General features: G+C 46.3%; 1 long non-coding RNA gene and 1 pseudogene across 4 annotated transcripts; one reads left to right on the top strand and one right to left on the bottom strand.

Annotated features, from left to right (window-relative positions):
* Positions 1–4,501: 4,501 nt before the first annotated feature.
* LOC124702935 lies at positions 4,502–7,704 on the bottom strand. 4 transcript variants are annotated; one of them, XR_007002832.1, is made up of 5 exons: positions 7,293–7,704; positions 6,461–7,181; positions 4,997–6,268; positions 4,827–4,910; positions 4,502–4,739 (listed from the first exon to the last, which is right to left on the bottom strand). It is a non-coding gene; the product is annotated as an uncharacterized LOC124702935 (long non-coding RNA). The 4 variants fall into 4 exon arrangements; XR_007002831.1 differs by having other exon boundaries at positions 4,827–6,268; positions 6,461–6,951; positions 7,040–7,181; XR_007002830.1 differs by having other exon boundaries at positions 4,827–6,268.
* Positions 7,705–8,906: 1,202 nt separating this feature from the next.
* The window catches only part of LOC124696005, a 7,108-nt pseudogene continuing 436 nt past the window's right edge, over positions 8,907–15,578 (top strand).

Genomic DNA, 15,578 nt, shown 5'->3' with positions numbered 1-15,578 from the left:
CAGTGGAACGTACTATCTATATCTATATCTATATCTATACCTACTAATAAAGGAAGGAAGGTTTCTCCCCAAAAATTTCGTCCGTTTTAAAACTACCCCTATTTTTAGAGCACAATTACAGGAACTGCCACCGCCTAAGTGAAATACCGCTTAGTTCCGAAGGGAGGACGTAACCTGGAGCCCTAGATCCTCCCTCTCTGCGTCGTTCCCCGCCGCCAGCGCCCAGCAGGAGGAAAAGGAACCCCGCCCCGACATGGCCATTCATGCTGCCATGCTGGTTGCGTCAAAGTCGTGGCTGTCCGATGCGTCGAGGTCGCAGCCGTCTGCTGCGTGGACGCATCCTCCCATCGTCTCTTCTGAAAGAGGGCCGCCACCGACGGTCGCCCGCGTGCCCAGAGCTCTCGGCCGCCGGCTGCATCCACCTAGCGTCCGCACGTTCAGAGCTCTCCGCCGCCGGATGCAGTAAGCCAACGCGGCCTCCCTGAAATCTGCTCCCGCCTGTGCTACGGGGACCAACAGAGGGGACTAGGAGGTAGTAGTGCAGGCGATTTGATGAATCCAATCGTGATTTCGTGATGAAGAACTTTGCTGAATCCCATGTGAACTCACTCCTACCCCGTATGCTTTTCAGATGCAATCAGGCATCAAAGATGGGCAAGCGCCAAGTTTGCTCCACTATCTGAAACAAAGCAACAGTAAGATTTAAGATCAGGGAAGCATCTTCCATGAACTTAACTAGGGAGGAGCGGACTCAGGTGTGGCACAAGGTAGCTTTCCGGGACGGCGCACATGAGCTTAAAACAGCCTGCCGGCAGGAGCACGGGGACGGCGTGCTGTACAAGTGGGCGGCAGGCAGTTTGACTGGCATATCGGAATCAAGATCTTGGCTCCAGTTGTTGCCGGATTTGGTTGATTACCATAGCCGCAGTTGATGTCCTTGCTCTCCCCGACTTAGCAACTCTGCATGAATTTGATATCAGATAAGAACAAACTGGTATGAGATGTGTCAACATCATCTCAGCTCACACACTCATTTGTTCAAAGTCCGGAAACTGAAAACTAGCTGCCGTTTTGGTCATGGATTTGGTTGCCCATTAGTTCCTTTTGTTTACTTTCACGGACACAAGATGTTGTGATGCTCAGTGCACGCATCCCAATATTTGATACAGACTTACAACTTTGTCGCAAAGATTCAACTGAGTGCTGAAATTCAGCTGCCCAAAAGAAATCAACCCTCACTACATTTCTCTATAGCTACTTGATTCTGTTTTTACGAAGTTTTCTTGTTTGCACAATGGAGGTATGTAATTATTTTTTACTTTGTATGTACATTCCAAAATAAGTGTTCAATATGTTATAGATTGTAATTTATTAAAATCCAGTCCCGAGGTTCAAAATGATATATTGACAGTGTGAACATTGGACAGTGCCGGGCACCCTTTGCGGTCTCGCCAGTGCCAGATGGCCAAGACCGCGTGGATGTGGATTTCGTGCAAGTGTGCTCTTCCGATGTCTGATTAGTTTGAATCGTCCCATCTCTACAAGGTATACACCATGTCTTTCCCCATGTCTGAGTCTGAGCTGATTATATTACAGGTTATTTAACTGTAGTTCATGGTTGCAATTGAATTGTGGCCAATTAAGAGCATACATGGATATCAGTATGGTAGGGTGACATCTGAAATCTTTTGAGAAAGCAAGAAGTAAAGAATGCTCTTGCTTTTAGTCAGTGGATGCTACTGAATGGTTGCTGTCAAATGATCGACTTAATCCGTAGCAACGCACGGGCTCTTTTGCTAGTCTATATCTATATCTATACCTAATAATAAAGGAGCTAAGGTTTCTGCCAAAATTTTCGTCCAACTTTTAGTTCGACCGTTTTACCCTCCCACCAAATCGCATAATACATCACATTGCCACCGTACCGGTTCAATTTATACGGTTTCTGTCGGTCCAGGCGCAAGCGCGCGTCGGCGCGTGAGGTCACGGCGCGCATCGGGACTCCTCTGTGTCCTGTGCGGAAAATAAATCAGCACCGACGGTCTCCCAGAAGCGGAATTTGTCGATCCGGCCTGAGACGGCCTCTGAGACGCGGAATCCGCCGATCTGAAGGATGAGCAGGCTTGCCACGTTGAATTCGCCGAAGATGAGCAGCGCTTGGCGCACGGAATTCACGGATCTAGAGGATGAGCTCGGCCGCGAGCAAACTTTCCTCTCCCCCATCCTCCGCCCTCCCTAATTTCTCATGATGCAGGGTATTGGGCACCTCACTGATCTACTTCTCCGACAAGCAGCGTGCAGTACGCCCTTTTCGCCGCCAAAACGCCGCTGGTACCATGGCAGCGCCGGCGGCCGGCCTGATGGGCGTTGACTGAATTGAGGTGCCATAGTCGGCCGCTTGGCCAGGCTCGACAGCCACACAGGCGCTGGACGATGGATGACGACTTGGCCAGGAGGCGCGCACGGTCATCTTACGGCCGCATCGCCTTCAGCTGGGAGGCGCGCGCCGGCAGCTGACGGGTGATGCGTGGCCTTGTCCTGGATAGGAGCTGAAGTGCGTTGGTACTTGGTACAGTATACTGTGCAATTCAGACTTCAAATGCAATACAACAGCAGCCTCGAGATTGAAAAGAAGTTGGCCGGCCGGAGATAATTGCCCGGGGCTCTGTATCGTTCTAATCGATGGCAATTACGGTTTGGGCATTTCTCTCTTCTCCTCTCCGTTTTTTCTTCCAACGAATTTTGACTGCGTGTAGATTGGAGTTAAATAGTCTCATCTCGCAGTTCCGTTGATTGGTCTGAAAATTTAATGATTTTGGCCAGGAAATATAAAACCCCATGTGCTGTGATGGCCGCATCTCAAAACGGGAGTATAAGGTGTCAACCTAATTAAATGGGATTCCTCAAGCGGACGCATTATACTCCCTTCTTCCGAGTCAAACTTTTAAAAATTGAACTCTTACTCTGTTCTGGGCAAAGCGCCTCCGCGTATTCTAGGTCATTTGACCAACATAATATAAGGTACATACTAGGAAGCATAGGCGCGGCGACACGCCGCGCCCGTAGTGGTAATCTATTTGTGTATACAGTTAAGGCTAATTGTTGTGCAGTTCACATTTGGGTCCTAGATTAGTTTTCATTTGGAGATGATGTTTGTTAGAAGTTAACTTAAGTAAACAATGACCGACAACAGAGAGAAAGTTGCAACATGCTATACACGGTGCAACATGCTATATACTGGATTACGGTGACTTATGTACATTGGGTTACATGCTGGAGGCCAATTGGCAATGATACAACGGTAACTTATTTACATTAGGTTACATTGTGGAGACCAATCGGGTGCTCTACATTTTCCTATTGCATAGAGCTGGACGGAGCCGCTGCATGTTTCCGTTGGAGGAGATCAGACGGTGCCTACAGTTTTTTCATTCAGCCCATCTGCAACAATATTGTTGGCCCTGTACCAAAGCAAATTGGTGACTCACCCAACGGGCTGGTACGGAAAAAGTTAGCCCATATTTTTTGGTTGGTTAGCAGGCCAAAGTGTTTTGTTTTCTTTCTGCTCATATGCGGTTGGCTATCTTCATCGGCTTTGTCTTGTCATGTTCTTATTTTCTTGTACTCCAGTATACTCCTTATTAGTGCTCGCTCTCTCGAATGCTCTAGAGACCAAAATAGCAATAAGAGAAGAGAGGCCAGGAGGGATGGGGAGGAGGGGAATCATGGAGCAATTGCAGATCTTTCATTTAGAGTCTGCGAGAGGAACATAGATTGGGGCAGCAAGGATATGGGGAAGGCCAAGCTGGACTGTTGGAGCTGCATGCGGGAGCTGCAAGAGGAGGAGAGATCGGGGCAGCAGGGCATGTGGGCAAGTCCAAGCTGGACTGCTGGAGCGGGGCAACCGGGAGGCGGCGTGTATTGTGTACCGTGGTGAAATCATGGAGCTACTCTGGATCGCGTACAGGAGCTGCAAGCAGAAGAGAAATTGAAACAATAGGAACCGAAGAGTATCGAGCTTGCATCAGCAATGTCGCCAGCAAGATGTTGCCACACAGAGAAGCGATGGATATGATGAGCAACCGACGGAAAAGATCGAGCAGGTGCAGATTGAGCTAACATTGACAGGTATGTTATCCTTCCTTTTGTGGTTACTGTGAAACAACATCTGCTAGAATTTGTAATCATAGCCGTATAACACCGTATAAATTTGGTTTCTATCCGTTGTTGCTAGATGTTGAACCGTCCTGCATAGATCTGAACTAAAATTGTGGCACTAAGAAAACCAAGGACCAAAAGTTACAGAAAAGAGCAACTCTCTGAAGCAGACTTTAACTCTAAAATACAACTTCAGTTTGATCATCTAGTGAAATTTTCCTCTGGTAGCTTGATTGATAATCAAAAATTGAATGGTTGTAGGCAGAGAAAATCTTGTAGACGCATTAGAGTACTATAAAGTGGTCTTTCTGGAACAATAAGAAGCGACATAAATGGGGAAATATAAAGAGCAACTCCTGATATATTTATTGACTGCACACATATACATCCAAGAGGACATAGAACAAAACTGAAGAAGACAGTCTTTAATATCTTTGGTAGAAAGGTGCAGAAAACATAGTACTGACTACATGGTTCTCCTATCTAGACTCTCAATTTGACAAAGATAGTCTGAGCAATGAGAGGCCATAACCATCAATTGTTGGATCTTCGAGTTGAGTCCTTGGAACATGAACGTGATTCTGTAATTAATAATGAGTGGTTAATTAGTACTCTGAGGATAGTAATGGAATTTTCCAAATTAAAGAGCATGTAAAAGCTTAGTGTACCTATATTTAGACAGAAAACGCTCCATCTAGGATAGCATCAGCATATATGAACACATCGAGCAATGGACACCTTGCACATGCTATCTGGAGATATTTTGGCCAAATCAGCTAGATGCGATGGCAAAAGTTTAACCCGAACAATGGTTGATATAGATTCAATAGTAACAGACCATGCAGTACATTTGTAAGCTATGCTGTGTTGCTAAGATCTGACGCACTGTCATTTGGCACCGTGGAATGCGTTCTCACCAGAGAAAATGGAGCTAACACATATTCAATTATTGACACTAATTTAAGTTGCAAGGTAGGCCAGTTACTTTGAGCTGAACAATTTGGGTTACCACGAAGCCAACTGAACCATATTCAGGTATCCATTGTATCAGTTCAAGCTCCCCACTGGTGATCCATTCCTGGAGTAAAACTGATAGCATCTTCTGCAAAGACATAAAAGGGTAATCCTAATGAAAGTATAACAGGAATGCACCATCTTTTAGCAACTTCACCCAAACCTGAACATGCATGTTTTCTTCCACAAACTCACACACGTGTCATAAGCCCATAAAGTAAACATCATGCTTAAGATGCGAAACCACTGCTGATTGAAAGAAGAGAAAAGGATATTGTACCGGTAATGAGTAAGAGTATGGCATAGAAAGTAGATAAATACCAACTTTTTTCTGTTCAAGTTGAAACCGACGACAGTTCACCTTATTCAGAAACTATTTGCAAAGTAAAAAAAATACGCAACCTGCAAAAAACCCTCTCAGTTCCTTCTTACAGACTAAACTGATGAAAAGAATATGTAATCATCATCAGATCACTTATTTAATTGTTCTAAAGTTGACATGCAGTAAAACAAAAATACTCTGCCAAGTGTAACACATATCCGTTCCATGTATGATGTTATCTCAACTAAAAACCAGGGAAGGGTTACTCAATCTGGCATAATATTGGTCAATGCAAATTGTAATTATTACACTGATGGTTTATAAGGGAAGAAAGAATCAGACATATATGGATGAGAGTAGGCTAATATACTCACCTAGATTTTGGCAACATTACTTTGCATGTTTTTTTCTGAATAAAAAATGTGGAGGATCCTTTAACTTATAGCTTCATTCAGCCCTCTGACAATTGTTACATTTGCATCATGGAGACAAAATAAAAAGAATGAAACGTACAAAGAAAGGAAAATCAGACAGGAGGGTGGATATGAGTTTTAGTTGTTGGGACGAAACTGATCAGCCCACAGCTTAATGCTATACATTGCTGAAGTCTACCTTGCTGCCCATAACTGAGACTCATTAGCTAATCTGCTATTTATTAAAGAGTTTAGATCTTGTTGTGTTAATTCACTGAATGGATTGTTATTTCTTGCCTTCCATAATGCCCAAAGGAAGGCCGCAAAACAGATTGGCCGTACTTTATGTGTGGTATGGCACCTGCATAGCAAAATATAAGCAAACGACTGTAAATTGCCGAGAAATCTCAAGTTATTAACTATGCAAAAAAACAATAGCACAATAAGAATTTAAATTAAACATCCTCTTGTGGTCTTTGTTGATCAACTTCCCCTGCCAAACCTCCCAAACAATTTTCTTCACTTGGTTGAGAAGAATGGATTTCAGAGTTACCTTCTTTAGTGTTAATCCTGTACAGGAAGCACACCATACTCCAGGCCCACACCGACGGCTACCGATCACCACAGCCTGGAGGCCAACCTCGATCTGCGGTAGACGATCTCGCACGCCGTACGACTCGCCACAGAGGATGGAAGGGAGGCCACAAGCAGGGAAATATGAGAAAATATTTGCATCCTTGGTGCAGGAAAAATATTTCTATAGACAATACTGACAGATCATGTACATGTGCAAGAAAGTATCTTTAAGAGGGCATAGTCGCTCCTTATGCTATATTTTGGCAAGAAACAAAGTGCAGGCTTACCATCTTGCTTGCAAATGCCACATGAAAGCCCAACAAAACCAGTGAAATCAACATTTAGCATAAGCTGATGCCGTATAGAGCAAGAAGACATGGATCAGCCATTGGCGAGGCCGGTAGGAACTCCTCTCTCCAATTTCCAATGACCCTGCATCCTCAAGCCAACCAGGATTCACATAGAAACCTGAAAGAAGTACAGAAGATAGAAGAATCGAAAATGAATCAGAAGGCCACCAAAATTAGGAAAAAGGATGAGCAAGGATCAGACAAACCAGGAAGATGATAAGAAAAAACTCGCTTCAACAAACAAACCACAAACAAACCGGACACAGAATCATCGGCCAGAAGTACATAACCCATCAGAAACATCACAAACACTACCAATGTAACCAATCCCGTCAAATCCACAATGACCTGGAGAAGCACAAAACAAAATTAAAAGAAGATAAAGAAATCGTACATAATCTCTGCAATAGGAGAGCTCCATACAAAAAACCATCAACGGAACACAAAACGAAGAATTACCGGTCTGGTCAGGCTTGAGCTCTGGCGGCACATGTTGATGGTGCTGCCGACGTGAGGGCCACCTCCATCCCGGCGCTCCTCCCCGCAGCGTCACCAGCGCGCCCCCGTCTGCGCTGTTCCCCGAACCTGCTCTCCTGGCCCACACACCGCTTCCTCCCTCGGCCTCCTGTTTCTTCCCTCAGCCAAGCACGATGCAGAAACGGGCCTTGGACAAAGGAATTTAGGCAGGGCTCCCACGGCGATCAGAGAGAGAGGAGGACGATAGGCTTGGGAAGGGCAAGGCTCTAGAGCGGCGCGGTGCGGCCGCTGGTACCGGTGAGAAAGAGAGGAGGAGGCTGGAGCCCTGCCCGTGGAGGTTGCTGGTTGTCATTTGTTTGATGGAGGTAACGTGGGAGATGAGGAGACTGGGAGAGAGAGGGACGTACGGGGCTATTCGAGAAAGGCCGCACGAGAAGAAGATAAAGATAATTAGCGGTGTCAATAAATAAATATTGTTGCCAGTTTCCTAAGCGGCTAGTTGGAGAGAGAATTAGAAGGGAAATCGGATGGCAACCGGTAAACTTAAACATTAGATGGCCAAAAAAAAAGTAACAAAAACGAAAAAACGGGAGAGATTCACGAGGGAGGACAGATGTCAAGAGATTTTTCACAGCGATGGAGGCAAAATTAGCGCTTCTACAGTGCCAAACTCGCTAGTAGCTCGCTAAAACGTTTAGCTTTTATATAGGGTATAATTACAAAATATATATCATTAGAAAGTTTTGATATTCTACTTCCTTATGATGTTTGCGTTGAATAATTTATATTATATTGATTAAAATGATGATCTAGATATATGCGCAACCCCTATGAGCGTGAACCGGGATAGAGAGAGTAATTCTATTGACAATAGTAAAAACATATAAGATACTGTATCGGTAGGAGGTATATCATGAAATCTATATATCAAAAGCAACCTATTGATACTAATATACTATCACACGTGCCGCTACGATTTTCTATGAAGCTGATCAAATTATAAGAACCTTACTTAACAAGAGCTAGATGTATACATATTCATGGATCGAATAAGTTTGTGGACGTAGCTTGGTTGTAATTAAATAGAATTTCGGGATAAACCATCTATGACCCACCTCTCCGGATCCACAAAGAGATGCAACGAGTTTGATGGCTGGAACGACGTGTCGAGGATGGGATTAATTAGTTTTTTTGCATCTTTATTATTTTTGCTAGCCTCCCTTTCACTTGTTACAACATATTTTGAATAGAGTACTAAAATAGAATTCTATAAACAATACTAATTTAGCAGACTAAATAAGCCATTTCATTCTCGGCGGTAAAGAATTAACCCTTCTTGACCGTAGCTGCATTCCCGCCAAGAATATTTTATCCCATATGAAAGATAATAACCTTTAGCGGTAAGATTTTTGAAGAAATCCAAAGTGCACCTTCTTAACGCAGATTTTTCCTGTCCCCGGAGCAACGCACGGGCACTTTTGCTAGTAAATACATATATATATACATGGGCGCCGTACGTCCTTAGGTCAAACCCCTGCGCCGTCTTGTTTGACCCCAACAACGAACGGACCGTCGGCATCGGAAAGCTAGGGCACCATGGACAAGGAGACGCGGCCAAGCAAGAAGGAGAAGGCCCGGCAAAGCAAGGAGACGCGGCAAGGGAAGAAGGCTCGTAGTTCCGTCGACTCCGCCGGCCTGACGGCGCTGGCCCTCCGCCTTGCCAACACGTTCTCCAAGGGCGAGAATATCATTTTCTCGCCGCTGTCCATCTACACCGCGCCGGGCCTGGTGGCGGCTGGCGCTCGGGGCAAAACCCTCGACGAGATCCTGGCCGTGCTTGGCGCATCGTCGCGCGAGGAGGTCGCCGAGGTCGTGCGCGGCGTGGCGGAGAGCGCCCTCGCCACCGACGGATCCGGACCGCTGATTATCACGTTCGCGTGCGGCGTGTGGCATCAGAAAGGACTTGCGCTGAAGCCGGCCTACCGCGCCGCCGCCGTCGAGTCCTACAAGGCGGAGTCTCGCGCCGTCGACTTCCAGGTTAGTGCGTGCGTTTATACGTGCATAGGCCGGCAGCGATCTTCCGATCTCTTCTTTAGTTGTCTAGCATGTTGTTTCCAGTTGTGATCTCGATCGTTTTGATCTCCGTACGTGCACGCAGGAAGATCCAGAGGGTTCAAGGGCGGCAATCAACGGCTGGGTTGCAGAGGCCACGAACAAGCTCATCGCGTCCCTGCTGTTAGGATTGATCTCCACCGCACCAGAGCCCAACGGCTCTGGCACGACCCCTTGACCTCGTCCGCGCCCTGATCGGGGGCGCCCAACCGTTGCTGGTTGGTGGGCCCCTGTCGCCTGCACTATATAGAGTGGTGGGGGCCAGTGGCACAGATCACGAGGTTACCCTGAGCTGCCACTCGCCCCACCAGACGACCCACCGATTAGGGTTAGTGCAGTGCCGACGGGAAGCTCCACCGCCACCTCTCTCCCTCGACCTCACGTCACCACCATCTCCATGTCGACGTCGACAGGTTCGTCGTCCTCCAGGGAGAAGGTACATCTCACAGCACACATGTTTTGTTCACAGATATGGTTTCTACCGATTAAGATCTAGCCTAGAGATCCTAGAGAGTTAACATTGGTATCAGAGCATCTAGTCCTAGATTATTTTTCGGTAGAAAAGAAATTGAAACAGCAAAGTGGAAACCCTAGATCGGAAACCCTAGTTCGTAAAGGGAAAAGAAAGATTCCTTACAGGCCGGGGCCTTGGGCTCGCCGGCGAGAAAGAAAAGGGGCAGTGGGGCCACAGCGCCACCACCGCCAAAAGTATACCGGCTCGTCTGCTGCCGTCTCCGCGCGGCCGCCGGCAAAGAAAAACGGCACCACCTCTCGCGCCGCTTGACGGCGGTGCGCCCACACTCGGGTGCACGCACACGCCCGCAAGAGGGGCAAGGGGCGCCGCCGCCGCTCCTTCTCACCGCGCGCCGGTTCCGAGCCACCGTGGTGGACTCGAGGATCTAGGGTAGGGAGGAGGAAAAAGAAAGAAACAAAGCAGGTGGGGGGAGCACGGCCGAGCAGCCACCGTGGTGGACTCGCCGTCGCCGGCAGCGGCGCTCGTTTTTTTCCTCCACCGCCGCCGTCGTGCAAGAGAAACAGAGACGGGGCGAGCGGGGCGCGGCTGCGTGCTGCCTTCACCGGCAGAGCGTGCGGGGCGGGGCAGACGCGGGCTGCTGCCGCCGCCGGACGCTGCAAAGGAGCGGGGCGCGCGAGCGTGGTCTCACTCCCGCCGCCACAGAGCAAAGACAGAGGCTTAGGGGGCAAATGAGCTAGGGTTAGGGTTTTCTGCCGGTTGGCACCCATTTTATACCGGCCGAAACTGGCGGAGGACCGTCGGATGGATCCGACGGCCAGGAGGGCGCCGCGTTGCCTCTCCGCGTGGGAGACGTGGCCGGACAGTGTGCGGGCCGCTGGCAGGCCGCGTGGGCCGCGGGCCAGGCCGCGTCGAGCAGGCCGCGTCGGCAGCGTGGCCAGGCCGCGTTGGCGGGCCGCGTTGGCAGGCCCCGCGTGAGCGCAGCGTCTGCTGCGTGCCGCTCGGTGCGAGCGGGCCGCGCCCTACAGTAACAGTAACACAGTTTTTACAGTTTTGCACAGTTTTATTAATTACAGAGGCATATTTAGGCAGTTTTGGGTCATTTTTTGGCCAAAATTTTGTCTAGTTTTTTCTGAATAAATAGGACCAACGAAATATTTGTTCAGAAATTAAAAAGTAAAAGATATGCTTTCTGAAAAGTTTAAAGTTCAAAGTTTGAATTCAAAAGTTTCCGCTGCAAATAGTTAAAGATGCATTTTAAATTTTAAAAAATGCAAAAGTGTTGATGAAAATTTAAAAGTTGATTAAAGTGACTGTTGAAACAATTATGATCCTGTCATTTTATGACCAACGTTATTAATGGCATGATCATGTTTTGTTGCAATAATATGTGCAAAAGTGACAGTTAAAATTTTAAAGAGATGATTAAAGTGATTATTGTGACAATTATGGTTCTGTTATTTTTTGACCAACGTTATTAATGACATGATCATGATTTGTTGCAAAGAAGTGCATTTATCTCTATTTCTGCCCAACGGTGATATAGATTTAATTGCACAAACAGTTGTATGTTCTAATTTTGACCAACGTTGGATTATTGCATGCAATTGTTGTTAATCTCATTTCATTGTGGTTTAAAGAAGGGTACTACTTGATGAGTTGCATCAAGGATGTTCCAACCCTCAAAGGTGATAACTACACTGAATGGAGAAAGAAGGTCGATTTGTGCTGAGATGGACTGGGTTCCCACAGCCGGTCAGACCAAAAGATCCAGTCAGAAATGACAAGGATGATGATGCTGCATGGCAGAATAAAAGGTGGCTAAGTGCCATTTATAAAGAATACAATTGAGAACGCTATTGTGGGCTCAATTGCAGAGTGTGCTTCCATAGGGGAGTATCTTGAAAGAATAAAGAGCCAGTTCACTGGTTCTTCAAAGATATGTGCGACCCAGCTGCTGAAGCAACTGGTGACAGAAAAGTACACATGGACAGGAAGGACATGGCGAGTGTGCCATATGGTGTAATAATGCTTATGTGGGGTTGTTTTACTCCATGATGAGCTTTATTTGTTGTCCTTGCGTGAAAAAGTATTGTCTGTTTGTAAAGTGAATGAGCAAATATCCGTGAGAAAAAGAAAAGAAAAAGAACTGATGAATTATCGAAATTATGGCACTGTCGCTTAGGCCATATTTCGAGGGGGAGAATAGAAAGACTCGTTAAAAATGATATTCTTCCTCCATTAGAATTCTTAGACATAGAACAGTGCATCGATTGCATTAAAGGAAATTTGTAAAGAAAATTTAAAAGGGTGCAAATCGATGCACAGCAACACTAGAAATAATTCACACCGAGATATGTGGATCATTTCCTGTGAAAAGTGTGGATGGCTATGATTCGTTCATAACATTCACGAATGATTACTCCCGATATGGTTATATTTATCCAATAAAAGAAAGAACATAAGCGTTGGATAAATTCAAAATATTCAAAGCTGAAGTTTAAAATCAGCATGATAAAAGAATAAAGATAGTCAGGTCTGATCGTGGAGGGGAGTACTACGGTCGACATACTCCATATGGCCAAGTCCCTGGATCTTTTGCAAGGTTTCTACAGGAGACCTGGAATAGTCGCCCGAGTACTCGATGCCGGGCGAACCTCAGCAGAATGGGGTAGCTGAAAAGCGCAACCGTACCCTTATGGATATGGTGCGCAGTATGATGAGCTATTCGACCCTACCATTGGGATTGTGGATTGAGGCGTTAAAAACCGCTATTCACATTCTAAACAGAGTATCAAGCAAATCGGTGCCTAAAACGCCGTATGAGCTATGGACAGGGAGAGTGCCTTCTCTAAAACACCTGAAAGTGTGGGGGAGCCCTGCTGAGGCCAAAGTAATCAATCCAAATATCGCAAAGTTAGATACCAAAACAGTCAGATGCCATTTTATTGGCTATCCTGAAAAGTCAAAAGGTTATCGTTTCTACTGTCCAGAGAAATATACAAAGTTTGTGGAAACGAGACATGCTGTCTTCTTAGAAGACGAAATGATGAGGGGGAGCATGGTAGCTCGGAAAATTGATCTTGAGGAGAAGAGGGTGCATGCACCTAATCCGATGACTCGGGAGCCATTTTTTGCGCTACCATGTGCACCTGTACCGACGATCCCTGCGATTGTGGTGCAAGCGCCTGTTGTAACTCCACCCATGACAACGATGAGTGAAAATTCGGAACCTGTCCGTCAGGAGCCAAATGAATCATTTGTTGAGCATGAAAGGGAGCAACAACATCCACCTCTAGAGGCAAAAGGATTTACACAAAGAGAAGGGATAGATTACAATGAGACATTTTCTCCGGTCTCATGTAAGGATTCCTTCAGAATCATCATGGCACTAGTTGCACATTTTGATTTAAAGTTGCATCAAATGAATGTAAAGACGGCATTTCTAAACGGGGATTTAGAAGAAAATATCTACATGAAACAACCCAAGGGTTTTATCATGGAAGGTATAAGAAATGGGATGCCGCCTAAAGAAATCCATTTATGGATTAAAGCAAGCCTCCAGACAGTGGTATCTAAAGTTTAATGAAACAATCAAGAGATTTGGATTTAAAGAAAATATTGAGGACAATTGCGTTTATGCAAAGTTTAAAAGTGGGAAATATATTTTCCTAATCTTGTATGTGGATGATATTCTGCTTGCCAGCAGTGATGTTAGTCTACTGCAAGAGACAAAGAAGTTCTTGTCCTCAATTTTGATATGAAAGATCTTGGTGAAGCGTCATATGTTTTGGGCATAGAAATTCACCGAGATAGGAACAATGGAGTATTAGGACTATCGCAAAAGTCTTATTTAGAAACGATTCTAAGTAAGTATAATATGCATAAGTGCAGTGCCACACCTGCCCCTATAGTCAAGGGCGACAGTTTTGGGAAACATCAAAGTCCACAAAATCATTACGAGCTCGATCAAATGAAAGCGATTCCATATGCTTCGGCTATTGGAAGCCTACAGTATGCACAAGTGTGCACTCGCCCTGACTTAGAATTTATCACCGGAGTACTCGGTAGATATCAAGAAAATCCAGGTTATGAACACTGGAAAATGGTAAAGAAAGCATTGCGTTATGTGAAAGGCACAAAGAACTACATGCTAACATACTGATTCCCTAGAGATACGAGGGTATTCAGATGCAGATTTTGCGGGGGATAAAGATGATAGAAAATCCACATCTGGATATGTATTCACCCTCGCAGGGGGAGCTATTTCGTGGAGAAGCTCCAAACAGACCATAGTTGCATCATCTACGATGTATGCAGAATTTATAGCATGTTATGAAGCCACGGGGCAGGCATTATGGTTAAAGAAATTCATACCCGACTTGAAAGTGGTAGATTGTATTGACAAACCACTAAAGATGTACTGCGACAATGAGCTCGCAGTATTTTATGCTCACAACAACAAGTCGAGTACAGCTACGAAACCAATTGAGGTTAAGTATTATGTTGTGAAACAAGGTCCAGGATCAAACTATAAGTCTCGAGCATATAAGGACAAAAGATATGCTTGCGGATCCGCTAACGAAAGGCTTACCACCCAGCGTGTTCAAGGAGCACGTAGCCGGCATGGGTTTAAGGGAAAGTCTTACCTATCCCTGGATCATAAGAGGCCCAAAAGTAAAAGAATTTGTTTCAAAACAGAGAAGTGTATTGTGGTCTGTTCGATTCTATCGGCAATAGAGCTGTGACGATGAAACATGCCCTATGGACTGATCCAAAATGAAACAAATAAAGTGAAAGTATAAAGTTAAAAGAAAAGTTGAGATCAAGGGGAGAATGTTAGGATTGATCTCCACCGCACTGCAGCCCAACGGCTCCGGCACGACCCCTTGACCTCGTCCGCGCCCTGATCGGGGGCGCCCAACCGTTCGCTGGTTGGTGGGCCCCTGTCGCCTGCACTATATAGAGTGGTGGGGGCCAGTGGCACAGATCACGAGGTTACCCTGAGCTGCCACTCGCCCCACCAGACGACCCACCGATTAGGGTTAGTGCAGTGCCGACGGGAAGCTCCACCGCCACCTCTCTCCCTCGACCTCACGCCGTCGCCATCTCCACCATGTCGGCTGCGGCGGATTCCTCCTCGAGGGACAAGGTAAACCTCACAGACCCGCAGTATTACATCCTACCCGGCTAAGATCTACTCTAGACGATCTAGTGAATCTATCACCTGCTCCCTCCAGACTCGGTGCACGAGGACATCAGGCTCGTGCTGGCTAACGCCACGTACTTCAAGGGAAAGTGGGAAGATCGCTTCCACCAGAGCCTCACAAAGGATGCCGACTTCTACCGTCTCGATGGCAGCACCGTCAGTGTGCCTTTCATGACCTCCGGGAGACTTCCCACTACGGGCACGGAGGATGAGGAGGAAGATTTCCCTTTCTTTTTTTTCGAACAAGAAGAAGAAGTCAAGTACTTCGTTGCCTCCTATGACGACGGTTTCAAGGTGCTCAAGCTCCCTTACCAAGCGCCAAACGGCGGCAAGTACTCGATGTGCGTCTTCCTTCCCGACGAGCGTGATGGTCTGCCTAGCCTAGCGGACGAGATGGCGTCCGGCGGCAGGAGGTTCCTGTTCGACCACTTGCCCGATTGGCGAATTAGCGTGGACAAGCTTTTGCTTCCCAGGT

This window comes from Lolium rigidum, chromosome 3, assembly GCF_022539505.1.
Source record: "Lolium rigidum isolate FL_2022 chromosome 3, APGP_CSIRO_Lrig_0.1, whole genome shotgun sequence".
Lineage (NCBI taxonomy): Eukaryota > Viridiplantae > Streptophyta > Magnoliopsida > Poales > Poaceae > Lolium > Lolium rigidum.
The sequence above is the reverse complement of the archived record's forward strand: the minus strand, read 5'-3'. Positions and strand labels throughout refer to the sequence as shown.